The sequence below is a fragment of the Solea solea genome, chromosome 9 (genome assembly GCF_958295425.1).
Source record: "Solea solea chromosome 9, fSolSol10.1, whole genome shotgun sequence".
Taxonomy (NCBI): Eukaryota; Metazoa; Chordata; class Actinopteri; order Pleuronectiformes; family Soleidae; genus Solea; species Solea solea.
This window is the reverse complement of record NC_081142.1, coordinates 19,962,155-19,980,930: the sequence shown is the minus strand read 5'-3', so window position 1 is coordinate 19,980,930 and position 18,776 is coordinate 19,962,155.

The following is an 18,776-nucleotide window of genomic DNA, read 5'->3' as shown; positions in this document are numbered from 1 at the left end:
GGAAGAGGCAAGGTGTTGGGAGACAGACTTTGTATGTGATGTGGCCTGATGCTTTTACAGTAGCCCCAATATGGCAAACCATCGTGTGATTATTAACATCCTGCTCAGTCCCTTCAACAAAAGTTATCACTTTACAACCGGAGGTTTCATATTAGTAGAGACAGGGGATTAAGATGAAACGCACACTTCCATGAGCCTAATGACTCGTACGCTAATTGTGATTGGTTGAATCGTTGTGCCGCTCTCAGATGGAAATGCTCATTGAGGAACCAGGGGCTTTTAGATGAATGGTAAAATAATAATAACGATAATCACATCAAGAAGACCTTTAACATGATTCTGCACCTGTAATCACTGTCTCATTGGTCTCATTCAAGTGTGTTGATGTTTTCAATTTGTGTGAATAATTTAAATATTCATTCCATTTATCCGTGTGCACTGTCGACATTACATTACATGTAATTTAGCAGACACAATAGTAGTCGCTTTATCCAAAGTGACTTACAAGGGAATTGAGTACAAAAATCTCAGATTTTGGCTGCAAATGTCAGGAAAGTTGTGCTAAGAAAAAAATACATACCAGTTTATTGGTTGCTTCTACTGCTGATATATCAGAATAGCAATAATGGCTGTATAGGAATAATAATAGGGCCATGTGTGTCTGGGCAGGAGACTCCCTGGCCCCGGTAAGAAAATGGAAAGAGTCGCCTGGAGCATGTTGGAGCTCCCGACAGAGGAGTGCCTTGCTCGGGCACAGGGGAGGGGATTCCTTAATGGTATCTTGTATCTGCTATATTAAAATTAAAAATCTCCACTGAATTTAGCATCTACTACAGGAAAAACACACATCATAAATGTTTTTATGTAATTGGAAAGATATTCAGGCATTAAGGAGTTAAAACCTCACTACCCCTCTCAAAAATGTCTCAACTAGAGAAGAAAAAACAAAAGTCTGCAGTGGAGAGACGTTAAAATAGAAAAGACTGAAAGTGGAGCGAAAGCTGATGTCGGATAAGATAAAGTCTGCGCTCTCAGTGTGCCATTGTATTTACCTTTTGCACTGTTTGTAGCGCTGATCGTTAATGCTGCATTCCAGTAGTGCCGATTACATTTGCAGCAGGTATCAATTAACCCTCAATAAAGGAAAAAATGAGACACAGTTGTTTTGAAATTAAGTCCACATGGGTGCACATGTTCAACTGAGACGGAACATTGTAATTACTCATTTAGATGATTTGATGGCTGACTGTGTTGAACGTTATCCAACATTTACTGTTTGCATTTGGCAGTATTTCATCTGTGTGAGTGAATATGCAATTTGAAATTGGTTATTACAAGCACTGTGTTACACTGAGAGGCTAATGAGCCAAATACAGTATTTCCAACAGAAGTTGGTTCAGACCAAAAAACACAGCCAAAGACATTTGTCTTGCATTAGGTGGCCAAAAACACACGGTGTGACAACATCAAATGCGACACAACAGACAACAATGGAGGACATCGAGCAGCTCTTTTGTTCTAGCTTGGTTTGTGGCCGATTGTCAAGTTCAAGTTCAAGTTTATTGCCGTGTCATAACAAGGGATAGGAATGCTCCCATGATAGGGATTGATGGATGGTGGTCCAGAGGAACTTAAAGAAGGTGACCCTCTCAACTGCTTCTCCATTGATGGAGAGAGGGGGGAGGGGGATGGTCTCCTTTCGGAAATCAACAACCAGTTCTTTAGTTTTAGAGTGAGACGTGGTTACCAATTTTTACCACCTGTTTTCTGTCACATAGAAAGCTATAGATCCATTTGCATAGAGATGAGCTGACCCCCAGTTTCCAGTAAAGTGTGTATCAATTGGTTGTCTCAACAACACGTCAAGTTTTGTATGAGAATAGACTGCAGGCATTTGCCTCGACTTCCATGGGATATTTACGCCGATCAAATCAGCTGACTGTCGTTCCGGTCTAGCTCCACCCAAGCCACCATGGGGCAACTCCGCAAAAAGAAGTCAATTTGAATGGAAGTCTATGGTAAAATTAGCCTAGTTTTTACTGACGAATAAATGGTCTCAATCACTCGCTTGTGAGTCATTTTTCCCATCGACAACAAAGTACAACACATATAAGTGGACAACAGTGTGATTGACAACTGGTGGACATGGTTAAGGCTGCAGTAAACGCTTCATGGACACCGGATTTTTTCTTTATGTGACTGCCTCTGTTTTGAATTAAGCACAGGCGTCAAACCTAGCAGCCAGGAAAAGATGTGTTATTGTAACTGAGAGACAGTTTTGACACTTCTTGTTTAACTTTGAAGTTCTTCCTTCACAGAAGCATTTTTGAATCACTTTGCAGAATCTCTGCAGAGTCCTGACAGCGTATATGTGTGTGTATGTGGAATAGAGGGTAGATGTGGAAGATGATGTCTCTATTTTGAGCTCATGGTGCACTGTCATTCTTGCAAGGACAATGTTTGTTTTCCTTTTGCAGCTAAAACAGTCTCTTTGAATCCCTGTAGGACTCAGAGGCCTCCACTCTTTCAGCCTTGATACTGATGCAATTTGATGTTCACATCTTTGTATCTGTAAGGCTTTTTTTTCTCCTTTCTCTGCCTGGTTTTCTTCAAACACAATACGCACTTTAGTTTCCCAGCTGGAAAGATGATATAATTGGCCCGAATACAGTTATATTGCTGCAACTTTTTGCTGCGGCCAGTCAGGCCTCATTAGCACGGGCTAACAGGGTGCTGTCGGTGCAATTGTTTCTCAGCTGCAGTTGTTGTCAGTCTCTCAGTCCTTATAAATGGTATCAAGTTTCTTTCTCACCATGAAATGCTACATAGATTCGCAAAAAATGTAACTGGTGTTGCAAAAAATTAAAGACAGGGGCAGAAGTATTTACACTGGGCAATCTGTCAGCAGCATGTGCAATCGATAATCTTGGTTTTGATTTGTCAACAGTCTCGTAGAGCCTCCAATATTATGGACATCAGGGTTGTAATATAGATCTAACATCTGTATATCTTTATTTATTATATATCCACATTAAGACTGCAATGATTATTCGATTATTATTCGATTACAAAATGAATTAACTTTTTAACAGTTAAAACAAAGCTTTCTGATTTGTCAGCTCCTTATGTTCTGATTTCATTGCACCACTTGACAAAGAAATCATTAAAACTGGAAAATGTTTGTTTGTGGAGAAAAGAAGACATCTGAGAACATCGACATTTACAGGGTTGGGAAAACCAATGAGCGTTTTGTGACATGTTATGGACCGAACAAATACCCTAGAACGTAATCAACAGACTCATCAATTATGAAAATAACCGTTAGTTGCAGCTCTAATCCACATTTCTATATCGTTAAGAGATGTAAAGGCTTAGTTAACGGATCATGTTCAACTGTGTCTATCCACACTCCTCATGTACTGTAAATACTAAAAGTAAAGCTGCACAAAATATTCAGTAAACAACATCCTCAACAACATACCCACATTACTTCAGCGGTACATCTTCATAAATGCATAAGTATTGAAAAGAATAAGTCTAAATGTCTTTCATAACTGCTCATAGGCCAAGGAGAAATTAAGAAGGCTTTAGAAAACAAAACAAACTTGATGAAAAAATACAAATCATCGTCTCCATTTTCAGAAAAGTGAGGATATTATGAAACCAAGTAGACCATGTAGCTCAAAGAGCTTAACTGAATTTTAAAATATATAAATAAATCAAAAGGAGATGTTGCAGTATACAGAAAACACTTTCTCTCAGCAACTCTCTGGGGAATCCCGAGAGAGTTGCTAACTTTCTGTTGTCAGGTTTTTGTGTCTGTTGAAATATCAATAATGCCTCACACTGCGAGGCATAGCTTACGTGGCAATTGATGAAACTTTGCTGAGGATTATCTCACGGAATGCCTGATAATTTGACCTAAAACCCATGTTTGTCTTTCTGTTTAACTCTCTAATCTGTCTGTTTACATTTGCCACGCTAAACCAGACGCATGGATTACTTTTGATGAGGAGGAAAATGTCTGAATTGGACGATTATAAGCACCATTCACTTTCCTAATGGCTTTATGGACTTTTATTCTCAACTGACATAATGGCATCACTGCACAGAGAGACAGAGAGATTATAACTCACCCGCCAAGTTTGAAGCCTGTTTTACAAACCCCTTAGACTGTTATGTGACTAACAAAATCAAATATTCAATCTTACCAAAACCAGAAGTGTATAGTAAAGTTTTCTCTACTGTATTTCATCGTTCACATGTCTGTGAACGATGAACTGACGATAAAATAACATCCAGGCCAGTGGAGAGCATACAAACTTGATGTTGTCACAGAAACAGTTGACAGCTTAATTGTTTTTTGCCAGAACATCCAATATAAAGAATTTGGAGCAAAATAGAGAATCAGAGGGAGAGAAAATCTGGCTTATTCTGTGGCAGGTTTTGATCATGTTGTCATTAAAAAGACTTTGTCATTTCTATCAATCCTGGTCCTGGGGATCCACTGCTCTGCATGTTTTAGAAGTTCCCCTTGCTCCAACACACCTGATTCAAATGCATGGGTTGTTAACAGGCTTCTGCAGAGCTTGATGACCATTTGAATCAGGTGTGTTGGAACGGGAAACATCTAAAACATTAACACTAAGACAGTGGAGCCACAGGACCAGGATTGAGAAACACTCATTCATATGTTGTTTTCAGGTTGTTTGTTTCAAATCATCATGATGTTTTCACGCCCACTAATTAAACGCCATCTTACAGAACATTTCGCAGAAAATGTCCTCCCATATGCGTTTGCTTTTGCAAGACAGCGTTACAGGAAATACAAAAAGAAATAATAAAACTCCCCAATCCTTTCCTAAAAAAAAATTTACTTTTGAAATTACACATTAGAAAACTGGACTAGGCAACATACTATGTTATTATTGATCAACTATTCAATAATAACCTTTTCCAGGGTTCCATTGGTCCTTGAAATCCTTTAAAGGTTTTTGAAAATCACCCAAAATAGACATGGCTCATTGAAAGTGCTTGAATTTTGTGCAAGAAATAAGTTTGGTTAATATTTAGGTAAATGTCGCCATTGTTTGTTACGCCACCTACTGGTTCATGCCCTGCATTGCTTGATGTACGTAGACTAGACCTACGCAGAACAAACGTCGAGTCAAAATTACTAGCAGTGTTATGGACACTGTCCACTGTCTCTCACCGCCGTTAACGTGAGATTCCATGCAAGCGAGTAACATTAATTAAGAGAGCGCAAATGACGTGACACCGGGAAAATGAAAATTCCAAGATCTCTGTCTCTTTACAAAGACTGACTTTGACCAAGATCCCATGGACAACCGCTTCCAGTCCAGATGCAGAGCATGCTGCAAAACAATAAAAGTGTATGCCATGGGCAAAGCGGCTCTTACAAGTTGCCCTCCCATCTTAAGCTGTGTCAGCACATTCAGTCCTTGAATTTGAGTGAATTGGTCCTGGGAAGTCCTTGAAAGATGTTTGAAATTTGTGTGGGAACCCTGCTTTTTGCATAATGTAAATCTGCAGTGTTACCAACTACCTAGGCTGCAAAGCAACCTCAGAAAATCACAAATTAAGGCAAGTTTAGTTCTGACACAAGATTAAACCTTATACACCAACAACGCTCTCTTGTTCATTCTCTGTGTTTTCAAAGAGAGGGGGAGAGGCTGATAAAAATAAAGACATAAAGAAAAAAAATAAATTTCTGGCTTGATGACAATGAAGATCAACTAATCTAAAACTAATCCTTTTTCTTCTCTTCCTCAGAGACCCAACCCCCCACACCACCCTGGCCCATCATTCACTTTTCCTCCCCTCCCTCACTCACCCTCCATCTTCACTCACCCGCTTACCTCTTCAGTTTTAATGCCAGTTCTCAGAGGCCTGACTGTGCATATAACCCACCAAGCCCCTGATAAGCAGTATGTCTATTCCCCCCAAAGACTCTGGGATTGAGCTTCTCTTTCTGACCTCCCTTTGAGGTCCAGGATCCTTCCCAGTGGAGGAGCCAGGTCCAAAGCTCTCATCCAGTGACCCATCCTCGGAGCTGACATGATCAAAAGCAGAAGCACAGAGCTCAGGGAATAGAAAGCGCAGTACATGTTCAGATTGAAGAGCCGGAATGAGAAAAGCTTTTCATGTAACATCCTCCCTCTCCTTCTCCCACACATGTCCGGTCGGATGTGTTGCTGCATATAAATGTCCTCAACCTCTTTGCAGCTTTGTGTTTTTCCTTTGCTGACGGTCCTTGGCAGAGGTGTGATGGGCTGACCACAAGATGTTCTTGGGAATGTGTTAACAGAGGAACAGAAAGAATAGCAGAGTTGTACAGAGAGTTTCCCACAAAGGCAAGACAACTCATCACAATGGATCCCACAGACGTGGGCTGCTGTGATCACGGCCGTTTTATAAACCTCCAGGTCTTAACTCTGCACAAGTCCTCCAACCTGAATGTAGATGAAGGTCATTTTCAACAGAAGGTTTAACAGACGAAGCACATGGTTAAAGGGGACCTGTCTTACATGAGTATAATGTCAAGTGTCCAAATAAACGGTAAAGTTAAAAAAATATATATAAAAAAAACTAAAACTCACTAAAAATCACCTTGCGTTGCTTTTCTCACTCTGCAGGAATCTTTGTCCCCATTCATATCTTGCATTAATATGCTTCCTGCACATTTACCTTTGTCTTGGCATCTGCCCGTCACACTGTATCACACTGTTTGTGCTTCTTTTCTTCTCACAGATCAGCGTACAAGTGTTAGTTTGTCCAGTTCAATCTCTTTGCTCATTGTTGTTGGTTGTTGGTTTGTCTTCTCCTCTTTGCCTTCCTGTCTACTGAACCTTTTGCTCTTGTAAACCTGTGATTTCTGTGTCAAGCTTTTGCCTCGTGGGTTTCAGTCGAGTTATATATGAAGTTTCGTGGCAATTCATCCAAAAGTTGTCAAGACATTTCCTTCAAAACCACAAAACAATTCTAACCTCAAGGTAACGCTGAAGGGAGTGTTCGGGAATCACCAAAGTCAATAGAAATAATCTTCTCAAAACAAGATAGCATCAAAAATCCATTGTGGACGTGTTGAAATATTACACTTGGAACTTAAAAACTTTGACCTGCTGGAGGTGTGAAAGGGAAAATGATCAATACATTTTGTTGGCCAGCCAGGCATCATTTGAAATTTTGAATCAATCTCTACCTGAGAATATTCCCCCCTTTTTTAAAGCACTTAAATTGAATCTTTCTTTTAGAATCTCCTCTGATTCCAAACAGATAAACTCTGGTTCACATCACAGGGCTCTTGTTCTGCTGATGCACAGTCTCATGACAGGATCTGCGTCTGCAGGCAATGCCGCTGTGGTATTAGAGAGATACGGGCTTCCAGAGACTTGCTCGACCCTACTCTGTTGATCACCAGCAGCGTAAAAGCAGATAAGAAGAGACAACGCCGTCTTCGAGATAACATGGGTTGGATTAAAGTGACAGTAACAAAGACTTGTTGCAAGATTCAAGAGAAACAACGTTAAAAAAACAATTTAAGATCCGAAAATAAAAGACATATAGAAAAAACTGATCAGTTATTCATTGCTCAGAGTTTCAAACAATTAGATAAAATCAAACTGAATAGTCATAAAGACGAGGAGACGCAAATAACAACGCACAGTGTTTGAAAAGAGAGGGTTTTGCCCTGTATGTTGCAGCTCTTCTAGCTTGTTATCATATTTACCCAGAAAAACCAGCTCCTCCTCGACGTCTGCTTTTACACCAGCTTCAGCTGAGATGACATAAAATCAGTCAAATCCATTCACCTCTGCCTCTATGGGTCACTTATCCCTGACTAAAACTTCTCCACAAGATGGAAAGATTTTGTTCACTGGATTTTCAACATCAGTGTGATAATATATTCTAACTCTGAGCGTAACCACAGAGCCCTTGAATCTGCATACATTATAACTGCTGATGTGAATGTGATTCAAAATTTAATTTGCCAATTTATGCTTGCATGGCTACTGTACAATTGCCTGGGAATAAACGGAATAAATATTAATGAAACAAAGAAAGCTATAAAGTCCTTTGTGTTATAGTACGTTGAGAAATAAAGGGGGTTTCTGGCATTAAGCGTGCTCCTACTTAGCACCAGTTACTGTAGCCATAGTGCTAAGCAGGTCTTCACAGTCCTTAGTAGTGTGGATTTGTCATGGGGAGAGAAAATATTTCCCTTTAACGCTGTACTTATTGGCATTTTTATGATAACAAATCACCAAACAAATCCGTGGGTTCATCACCACAAGTGAAAATCAGAATCAATAACTACACTTCTCTTGGAGAGTCCTTACTAGCCTACTTTTTTCAGTCTCATCACAAACCCATGGGAGATTGCACCTACAAATGACAACCCTATACAACTTAACTGTGATCGCAAATACATTTTATAGAACAACAAAAAAAAAGCCTCTCTAAAAACATGGCCAAATATAAATCCGAAGCGAGGAACATGTGTTTCATACATATCCTTTTTTTTTCCATTTATGTTTCCGACAAAACATAACAGCTTTTGCACTTTAGTCGCTCATAAATGTAATTTATAGAAGGTTTAGTTGGAATAGTGGGTTTAAAATTATGATGAAAAAATCAATTATTGCCGCTTTCAAATTGGCAGTGTGTGAACAGGCTAGATTAGTAAAGAGCTGCTCGAAATAGAAGCACTGTATGAATGTGTGCACGAATGGGTGAAGGTATTTATATGACTTGAAAAGAGACATATCCTCAATACAGTCCATTTACTGTTTCTATTTTTGTATCCAAATTAAGCAGAGGTTCAGAGCTCATTTTAAATAATACAATGATATTTTAAGTGTGAAAGGATTTCCTCGAGATTTCAACCTCATGTCTTTTTTATGTTGGTAGATTATCATGGAAGTGAAAAAGACTAAATGGAATGGATCATATATATATATACATATGTTGTATATAAAACATTGATACTTGAATACAAATCAAGTCCTCACAAAATATGAGCGAGTTTACCTCTTACTTCTTGAGGTCATTAAAAGCCACACCGGTTAGGATGCATGTACATATTCATATGCAGTGACCCGTTTTTATGTGATGCTGCAGCTGAGCATGAGCACAGGGCCATCTATAAATAATAGTGCAGCAGTGAGTTGGCTCTGTTTTGCTCTGACCCTTCGGAGTAACCGATTTCAGATCGGGTCTCCAGGGAAGTGACTGGAACCGACACCAGGGAGATTCTTCAGTACACGCTGTTCAGGAGGCTTGCAGTTTGAAAGTTAGGATGTAGAATAGAATAGAATGCCGTTATTGCCTGGTTTTATCTAGATTTTATGGCTGTAGAATTGTCAAAATATGTTCAATGAATGAGTGCCTGTACTTTTGATATCTGGCAGTTATTCAACTGACGCGCTGGATAATCTCGTCTGTGATAGGACGGTCGTTCCGCCGAAGTCCACGGGCTACCGTTATGACAAGTATATGGGCACAAAGCTCTATATCTCTGCTTTCTGGTATCCATCCACCCATCTTCTACCAATTTGTCCACCACATGAGGGTCGCGGGGGTGGGGGGGGGTTTCTGCCATTCTCAGCTGACATAGGGCGAAAGGCGGGGTCGCCAGTTATTATAGTTTTTGAATTTTCTAGACATCACAAACGGTCTAGGAGTTATGGTAATGAGAAGTATGCATGCCAAATCCTGTTGGGAACAGACTGAAAACATGCGTTTTTAAAATTCTCAATATTTAACAGAGGAGTCTGGTGTATTTAGTGGCAGCACTGCCAAAAGCCAGCGATTGTGAGCTGAATCACAACCCGTTGAGTCGTGTTTCAGTTCAGCAACTGTGTCAGACGGAGACTGTGCTCCAGTCAAGCAGGAAGTACTGAACAAATCTTTTTAATTAACTGATTGTAATGATTCAGTTACACTGAAAACAACTTCTTAGCTTGTCACTAGTTTGGCGTTTGTGTCGCGTATAAAACAATGTCACAGCAGTTTCGTGCAGCCGTGCTATGATAATGGGAAACTTTGACATTTAATGTCAAAAACAACTTATTTTGGGGGCTATGGTTATGACCCTGGGCCACACAGTGATGCAGTGGCTAGCATTGTTGCCTCATAGCAAGAGGGTCACCAGTTTGGACACCTTTCTGTGTGGAGTTTACTGTGCGTGTGTGGGTTGTCTACAGGTTGTTCGGGACAACAGTCCAAAAACATGGGATTAGGTTAATTGGACAGTGTCAATTTACTGTAGGTTTGAGAGAGTGACTTGTCCAGGATGCACCTTGCCTTTGACCCTCATGTGAAGGATAAAGCTGAAGAAAATGGATTGATGGTTGGTTATGACCCTCTGGAGATCGTTTTTGCCTGATGTTGCATAAAATGCTGTGATGCACTAAGTCAGAATGCTCAGGATGATTCCTAGGTTTCTCATGGGTGCAGTGTGATGAAACATAATACAGTTAGTGCTGTATATACTGTCTCATCTTCTGTATGAAAAAGTGCAAAGGCTACAAGATATAGCCTTAAACGCATATTGTGGCAGCACGTTCAGAGAACATTGTTTATTCACAAGGAGGTTCAAATGGAGTCTTCAGCTTTCAGAGAATCTGGCAGGGTAAGTGCCTTGCTTAAGGGCATTAGGAAACAACACAGTTGCTGACAGGAGAGAGCACGATGCTTCTGAATCTTGCAAAACCAAAAACAAACAAGTACAGTTCATACACAAGAGTAGTTTTCTCGGCTAGTGCAGAGATTTCGACACCTCACAGCAGCATTAAATCAGCAACAGTTAGCCGACAGGAATACGACAGTGATGCGTTCATGTTACTTTTATTGTTGTGTTGCCTCAGCAAAAGTGAAGTGCTACACAACAACACTGTCTGATAACAATTATGTCATTTATAAATTGTTTAAGAAATTGTTTTTGCTGTTCCCGTTGTGGTGTCAAATGCAGTCAGTGGTTGCATTGTGTTCAGAGTAATTTATCTGAATAAGTGAAGCATTACTTTTACGAGCTGCACCGGAGGCACCAGGAGTCGCAGGATGGATGATAAGGCATAAAAGTGTACCACACTGCCAGTATAGATGGGGTTTGATTTAGGCTACGTGTTCTTCTTCTTTCCTTTACCTGAGCTTAGGCTACAAAAGTACCATGGCAAAGATTACATTTTTGGTTTTATTTCAATAAATAAGTGTGTGTCTGGAAAGTCCTGTACTAACATGTTCCTGATCTGTTATAACCAACCACTGTGAGCAACTTCATATGACCATAAAGGTATTTTGTGGACGACAAATTATGCTCTCTATTTAGTATGGACGTTATATGACATGATAGATATAAAATATAGTATTTCCTCATTAATCCACTTACATTTAAATCTGCTGTCACAAATTAGTTGACATCAAAAATGAATGCTAGGTGAGATAATTATATTTTGCAGACTAAATGTCACAGTTTTTTACAAAGTACAAAGTATAAAAGTTTTATGAGTTGCAAGCTGGAAATACAGTCTTCGGGATCCAGGTTTGTAACTTGCTGCAGTGATGTGTGGTCTGTACAATGTAGCATCCACGTGGTGACCGTTCATGAGGATCTGACCTCTTGTTTTTGAAGCCTCTAGAATCACAAGTTGGCACTGATTTCCACTCACATGTGCAGTACTTTATCACCTATTTCCCCCTAAATGGGGACATAATTTATAAAATTGACAATTGAAACTAACGATTGACCCATTAATTCCTCGTTATACAGTGAATCAAGTGAGAAGTAGGCTCAATTTGGCATATAAATGTTTTCTGCAACCAGTGGAGTTGCCCCATTTGCTCTGCCACACCGTCCGTCGTGGGACGTAAAGGGAACAAAGCCAAAAGGCAAAGCTCTTGATCTACCAGTCAATCCTTGTTTCTACCCTCATCTATGGTCATGAATGGAGGGTCATGACAGAAATATTAAGATCATGGGTACAAGTAGCCAAAATGGGTTTTCTCAGAAGGGTGGCTGGGGTCTCCCTTAGATATAGGGTGAGAAGCTCAGTCATCCAGGAGGGACTTGGAGTAAAGCCGTTTTTGTGTTTTGTAAAGCGTCTTAGAGTGACCAAAAAGTGCTGTATAGGTATGATGTATTATTATTATTGACCAGTCAGAGTGGGACAATGTGGCCAGGGAAAGAGAAGGGAAGTCTGGGGTCCCCTGCTAGAGCTGCTACCCCACAACCCGATCTTGGATAAGCGATTGACGATGGACGGATGGATGGATGGATGGATTGAGTCCCCCTTTGGTGGCTATTAAACATATTCTTACTTCTTGACTGACTATGCCAAGGAATCAAGAAGATTCCATCCATTTTTAATATATGGTCTATGGAGGCATCACTGTTAACCTCGGTAGCTGGGGTTCGGGTACGTCTGACCAAAGCCATGTGTCACAACACTTGTGTTATGGGAAAGCGAGAGAGAAAAAGAGCACATCCGTAAGCTGTTATTATACCGTCTACATTGTCTTTGTGTTGGTGGAGAAGGGGGTTGCCAATTATGCTAATTTTGTTTGCTCCGATTTTAGTTGGAGTTAATAGGATTTGTGAGGGTGTGTTTGTTCTCCCCCATGTTGTAATTATTTTTGTATGCTGGCCTTTAGGAACAACCCAACCTATCACAACACTATATATGATTCCAGGTGACTTTAAACTTACAAGCAGGGAATACAGGGAATAAAAGACACACCTATGCCCACTAATGTTGATGTAAAACAACTAGAATCATTTCTGTTCCTATCCCCTCGGAAAATAAACAACTCAGAGGAAAATGAGTGAGGGTTTTAAAATAGAAAATGTGAGATACTTCTGCCATCTCCTCCTCTTCTTCAGCGTCTTTGTCAGAAAGGATGAAAGGATGGAGGAGGACAGGGAACAGAAGGACGGACAGATGGATTATAGCAGGGACACACACACGGACGGACAGGACAGAGACAGCACAGGCTTCACTCAACATCTCTGTCACTCTGTGCAGACGAAACTGAATAATTTAAGGTGGTTACAGATGAGTGAATGCAAGTTTGCTTCGGTTTATAGACAAAAAAACAGATTTTTAAAACTAATTGCACCTGAAAAAGAAAGATCTGTGTTTGTATTGGTTTAAGAACTAATAATTGTGTTAGTTTGACTACAATTGGACTTCTTAAATGTTAGTCCAGCTGAAAATGTCAAACACACCCAGACAATTGTCAATATGAAATGACAATTTTAAATTGCAGCACAAAAGAACTGCATGATTCTGTATCCAAAACAATGGAGAGAGGCTCTGAGGAAAAGTACCCATCGTGTTTTACTACCCACTTACAAAGCGACCCAAAACAAAGCAGGAAGAGTCAATTCACAGATCAGAACAGTTACAACACACAGGAGGGAAAGTGGACAAAAACACTGTCCAAAAAAGACACTGCCTGTGACACAAAGTGTGTCTGCCCCTTCTTATCCCTTCAGTTTTTGAGTTTTCAGATTTACTACGCAAACACTGCACACTACAGCTCAAACAAAGAGATGATCCAAATGCAGAGCTCCAGGTGCACCAAAAAGACCTCTTAAATGATGACTTATTGGAGAGCAGAACAGGAAGCAGAATCCAAAAAACAATCGACACATAACTGAGTAGAGGAGTCAATTCACAAAGAGGAGGAAAACTGGCCATAAAACAGTGAGTTCAAGTAAAAATGCTAAACAGGAAACATGACCATTAACACAAGGAGATAAAGGAAATAAAGTAAAACATGAAATGAGTGCAAGACAACAGGAACTCCAAAGTCAACCCATTTAATGTCAAAAGCGAATTCAAGTGAAGTACAATATTTAAACTGTTCTACACAGATGTCAAACGGTGGTGACGTCCAAAGAAAAACCCCTTGTGAAATGTTGAGTTATGTCCGATGGAAACTCCCCGTGTGACTATTAATCAAACTTTCTTCAAGACCTGATTTATTGCCTACATGCCCCTGGCAACCAACTTGTGCATTTTTTTTTTTTGAACATTACCAGTTGAATATTTTCTCTTACTTGACACTAAGAGCAGAATAAGCTTCTTGGGCCTTTCCTGTCAAGACTGACTGCAACACGACACGTGGTCAGCCTCAGGCCGACCTCTGACAACAGCAACACGTTAATAATAAGAAGAAAATGTGTCTTGTGATTTTTCACATGAAATCAGATCAACAGTGTCACAATACAATTGTTTAATTTAATGTTGCTGCTTTATTTTCACCAAATGAATCCAAATCTGAGCCTCTAATTCACATACTGCTCACCCATCAACAGTCATTTATCACAAATCATTTCCCATGACAGCTGAGAGACAAAGCTGCAATCCTAAGGTAAGGGACAAGTATTTCTTACAGACACTGTATGTATGAGGTATTCATCACACAAATCAGGAATGTTATTAAGCTCCAGTGGGAGAATCACACACAGCAATGCTTTCATTCCCCTCTTAGCCCCCTCTGAACTAATGAAGAGTTATTACTGAGGTTAGTCGACCACGGGAAAACCCTGTCACTGTCTCTCACACTGAGGAATTAAAGTTAATTGACTGTACTAGGGATTTGGGGACGGCCAGAACCAAATCAGTCTGCTGTTAAAGTTGCCAAGTCCCACATCCTCAAATTTTAGAATTACATTTGAATCATAAACCACGACTGTACTCAATATTTTCTTTTTTTTAAATGGCAGTGGTGCTTGGTACCACTGTGGGGTTTTTTTTCTGCAGTGCCATTCATCACGATGGGAGCTTAGACGACAAAATCCCAGATTTTCTTATTCCCAACCTTTCCCCAAGCATGATAATTCAACAGTCAGACTGTAATATTTGATAACTCCTTCCAGCTTTGTGTTTTATGCTCCGAGTGTCGTGCTGCCGACTGCTCTGCAGCTGATAAAAGAATGCTAAATGAAAACGTACAGTGAGAGAACAGCACACTATACTTCACTGATTATAAGGGGGGAACATTTACATTTTGACTTAACCCTCCATTACTCCTTTACTACAGTCGCAGTTACATCACATGTCATTTAGCAGACATACAATGGAATTGAGTACAATCAGCCAGGGGGTGGAGTCAAACTCGCGACCATTGCGACCATGATGTCTTTCGCACACAGGGTACCGGTCTTAACCACTGAGCCACTCCACCCCTAGTTAGTGGAGGAAGATGTTACGTGTTACTAAACAAGTAACACTATTTTTAAGGTGTCATGTTGTAGGAATTGTTGTTAATGATAAAGTCTGTTAGTCTGTTAATATAGCAGCAAGATTTCACACTATTTAAGCAGGTGGCTGTTACTGTGGTGAAGATAAGCTGTACTGGAAACACAGCTTCACTGCTTTACCTGTAATGTATAGTTTTATTGTTGTACACGTGAGAATATGAAGCCCTATCAGTCATTGGTTTGCTCTTGCTCCTGGTGGTCTCAAATTTTTCCTGTTGCATTTCCTTTCATTTTCAGTTGTACAATTATTTAATGCTTATTTTGGCCGAAGATAAAAACAAAAAAAAACAAGATGGAAACAACTGCTTTACAAGTCACTAAAACGAAGTCACCGCAGTTTCATGCAACTATTTTTGTAGTGGAAAACCAACCTAAACCGCGCCGTGCCGTGCCGTGCCGTGCCGAGGCGAGGCGAGGCGAGGTGAGCTGGGACCATAGTGGAAAAAGGGCCATAACACTTGAGAAGTAGTAGATCAGTACAAATAGTATACTACTGCGTATAAACACAATTATAATTGGATTATTTTCTACTGCGTTCATTACTTTAGAAGAAAACACGTTTTCTTCCTGGTTGCTGCAAATACTGCTGCAAGAATCTTAATTTCCCAAAAGTTATTTGGTCTTTTCTTGAAACCAGGCATCAGGCATTTTCTAGAATAAAGTACATTTTCTTTATCCAATCCAACAGATGCGTTAATACCTATACAGTAGCTGATGATAATTTAGTGTCTTCTTTTCGTTCTGCAAAAGTTTTGACACTTTAAGTACATTTTCATTGCCAATACGTTTCCATTTTTAGGCCACAGTTTGACTTGCTCTGCTGGATTTAACTTCCACAGATTGTCTGCAAATTAATTCTCCCGCTGACATTTGGTGAGAGTTAAATTAAATAAATAATGATTCCATTGGCAGATGTGAAGATTAGCACTCGCGAACCACCGGTGGTGCGTGAGCTTGCTCTGGAAATACTGTTCTACCGTACATACCAGGGTATGTGATCGCAGTGGAGCGGAGGAAGTTTGACCGGAGTGTGTAGAAAATGAAACAAATAATTAGATAATAATAATGATAATTAGAGTCACCTTATCTCGTGCTCCAATTTAACCCTTTAACACTGGCTATTACGGTAATTTCACTTGCTCTCTTGCAGGATGCCGGCGAATCAGCGTCTTTGTCGCCAGAGAGGAGAGAGTTTAAAAAACACCTGAACATAGTTAGCATTTTTTGGCCTGTTTTTGGACATTGAGACAAGGACTCAAAAAAATGTTACTTTAAATATGTTTTCAAATCTGGTGTTTGTGTACAACTACAGTGGGGGGTGTTTTAAGGTTGTTTTTTTTTTTTTTTTAAATTGTTAATGCACTACTTTACCATGCAGTAAATTGTAAATAACACCCAGATATTGAAAGTTATTCTGGAAAAATCAGCAAAAGCAACTTACTCACAGGACATTTTCTGGCCCTTTTTATGATTAAAATAAGCAACAACAAAAAAAGGCTTAGGCGTGAAAGGGTTAATCTAATTTCACTATACCAGTGTGTGAAGTATATTATGTGAGGAAGAGGAGGATGATGAGGGAGCAAATTATCTTACTGGGAATAAATCTGCCTCCTGTGAAAAGTCCGTAGCTGACTTTGCACGACCTATTTACACCACTGTGTTTTAACGTTGGTATTACTTTGAGAGTTCAATATTTTCTGAGGTGGTACGAAAGGTTTGGGAGCCATGAACTTCTGTTCCCAAGTGCGTCAGTGTTCGAGTCATATTTACACTAATCAAACAAACAAGGATGTGAACTCTCAAGCATTTGGTCCGTCTGAATCATTCATTATTCCATTGAGCCTCAGCTGCAGAGGGAAAAACAGATCGGATTTGAATCGGTTCACCCACGTCTCCTGAGAGTCTGCCAGTGAGAAACACAAGGATCAAAAGGAGAAGCAGCGGAATATATACCCGTGTGAGCTCTGCTGAAAGCCAACGACGGACGGCAAAGGCAGCGCTTACAGTGACAAGCTGTCATTTTCACACGTCAGGCGTCGCTGCACTGACAAGAAAATCTCTCCCTCAACTGCAAACTCCAAGTTCATTAACCTGTGGGGGTGCTTCCTGTATATCATTAGTATTAAGCTAAAAATCCTCAGGGACTGCTCGCTTGTTTGTCTGCCGTTAGGCTTTAACATTCACGCTCATCCTGTTGAACAAACAGGCTCAGATTATCCAAGCAGCCAGAGAATCCATGCTAACAGTAGGAGCACTACAATAATTGCTCTATATATAAAGATATTTGCCAGCTGACCAGCACTGAAGATCTGTTTTTTTCCCTTCATCATTAAAAGTTTGAATTTCCTTTAATTACAAGGAAGCAGAATTATTTATGAGACACATTTTAGGTTAATTATGTCAGCTGGATGGATTATTTATATCTTTAATGCTCGAACATCATGTATATTTTACACGCACTAAATTATGAACTTGGCAGAATTTTGTTCACATTAGATAAATTATACTTTCTTCCTTTGCTGGTTAGACTGATCCACAGCCAACAGCATAATCAATGGTGATTATAGTGTTTTCCTCAAGGTCAAACTGTGTTTTATGTGTTTTATGAGGATTGTCTAACCCCTCTGTGTGGATGTATGCAACAAAATGAGACCAAAGAAGTCCGGGAAAATAAATGTTCTAACAGTGTAAAGGGCAGGAAACATTTTCTCGACATATTGTTTCTTGACGTGCAATCAAAACCAACAAGCTGAGAAGTAAAGGGTTGACAGGGAAGTAATAAAAAACAGCAAATAGATAAACCTGTGATTTAAATGATTCTAATTGATTTTTTTGGACTTCATTCATTCATTTATTTATTTATTTATCAAGTCGCCTTCCTTTCCCATTTTATCCCCTGTTTGCTCTGGCAGCCTTGTGGATCAATTCTGTCCTCTAGTGGAGAAAATGCGGGGAGGACTCTTGGGTGTTCTTTTAAAGATATTCCTTATCAAGAGACGTTCTGTGTGAAATCATGGCCTCTGCAATTAAACACAACCAACACAAACCTTGTCTTCACACATTCACATAGCCATTCTGACCCTTTTTACCTTTAACTGTGTGCCTGTGTACACAGTGTACCATCAAACAGTGATAACCCACAGCGAGAGCATCTATAGAACATGGTAATCTCGTATGTGTGTGTGCGTGTGTGTGCGTGTGTGTGTGTGTGTGTGTGTGTGTGTGTCCCCATGGGATTTGAATGTGCCACATTTTTCACAGTTGACTCTGTTGTGCTCTGAAGAAGAAGACTGACCCACAAAATTCCTGAAACACGTCTGCAGAGCAATAACATTTTAGGGTAAAACACTGGAAGAATATGAATTTTTACAAATGAGTGGATACTTAATATGCTTAAAGTGTGGGACACTTGGGGAAAAAAGTGGATAGTGTATAATACTATTGGAACAGCCCGTGGACAAGAGGAAAAGAAATGGGCTCGCAACCT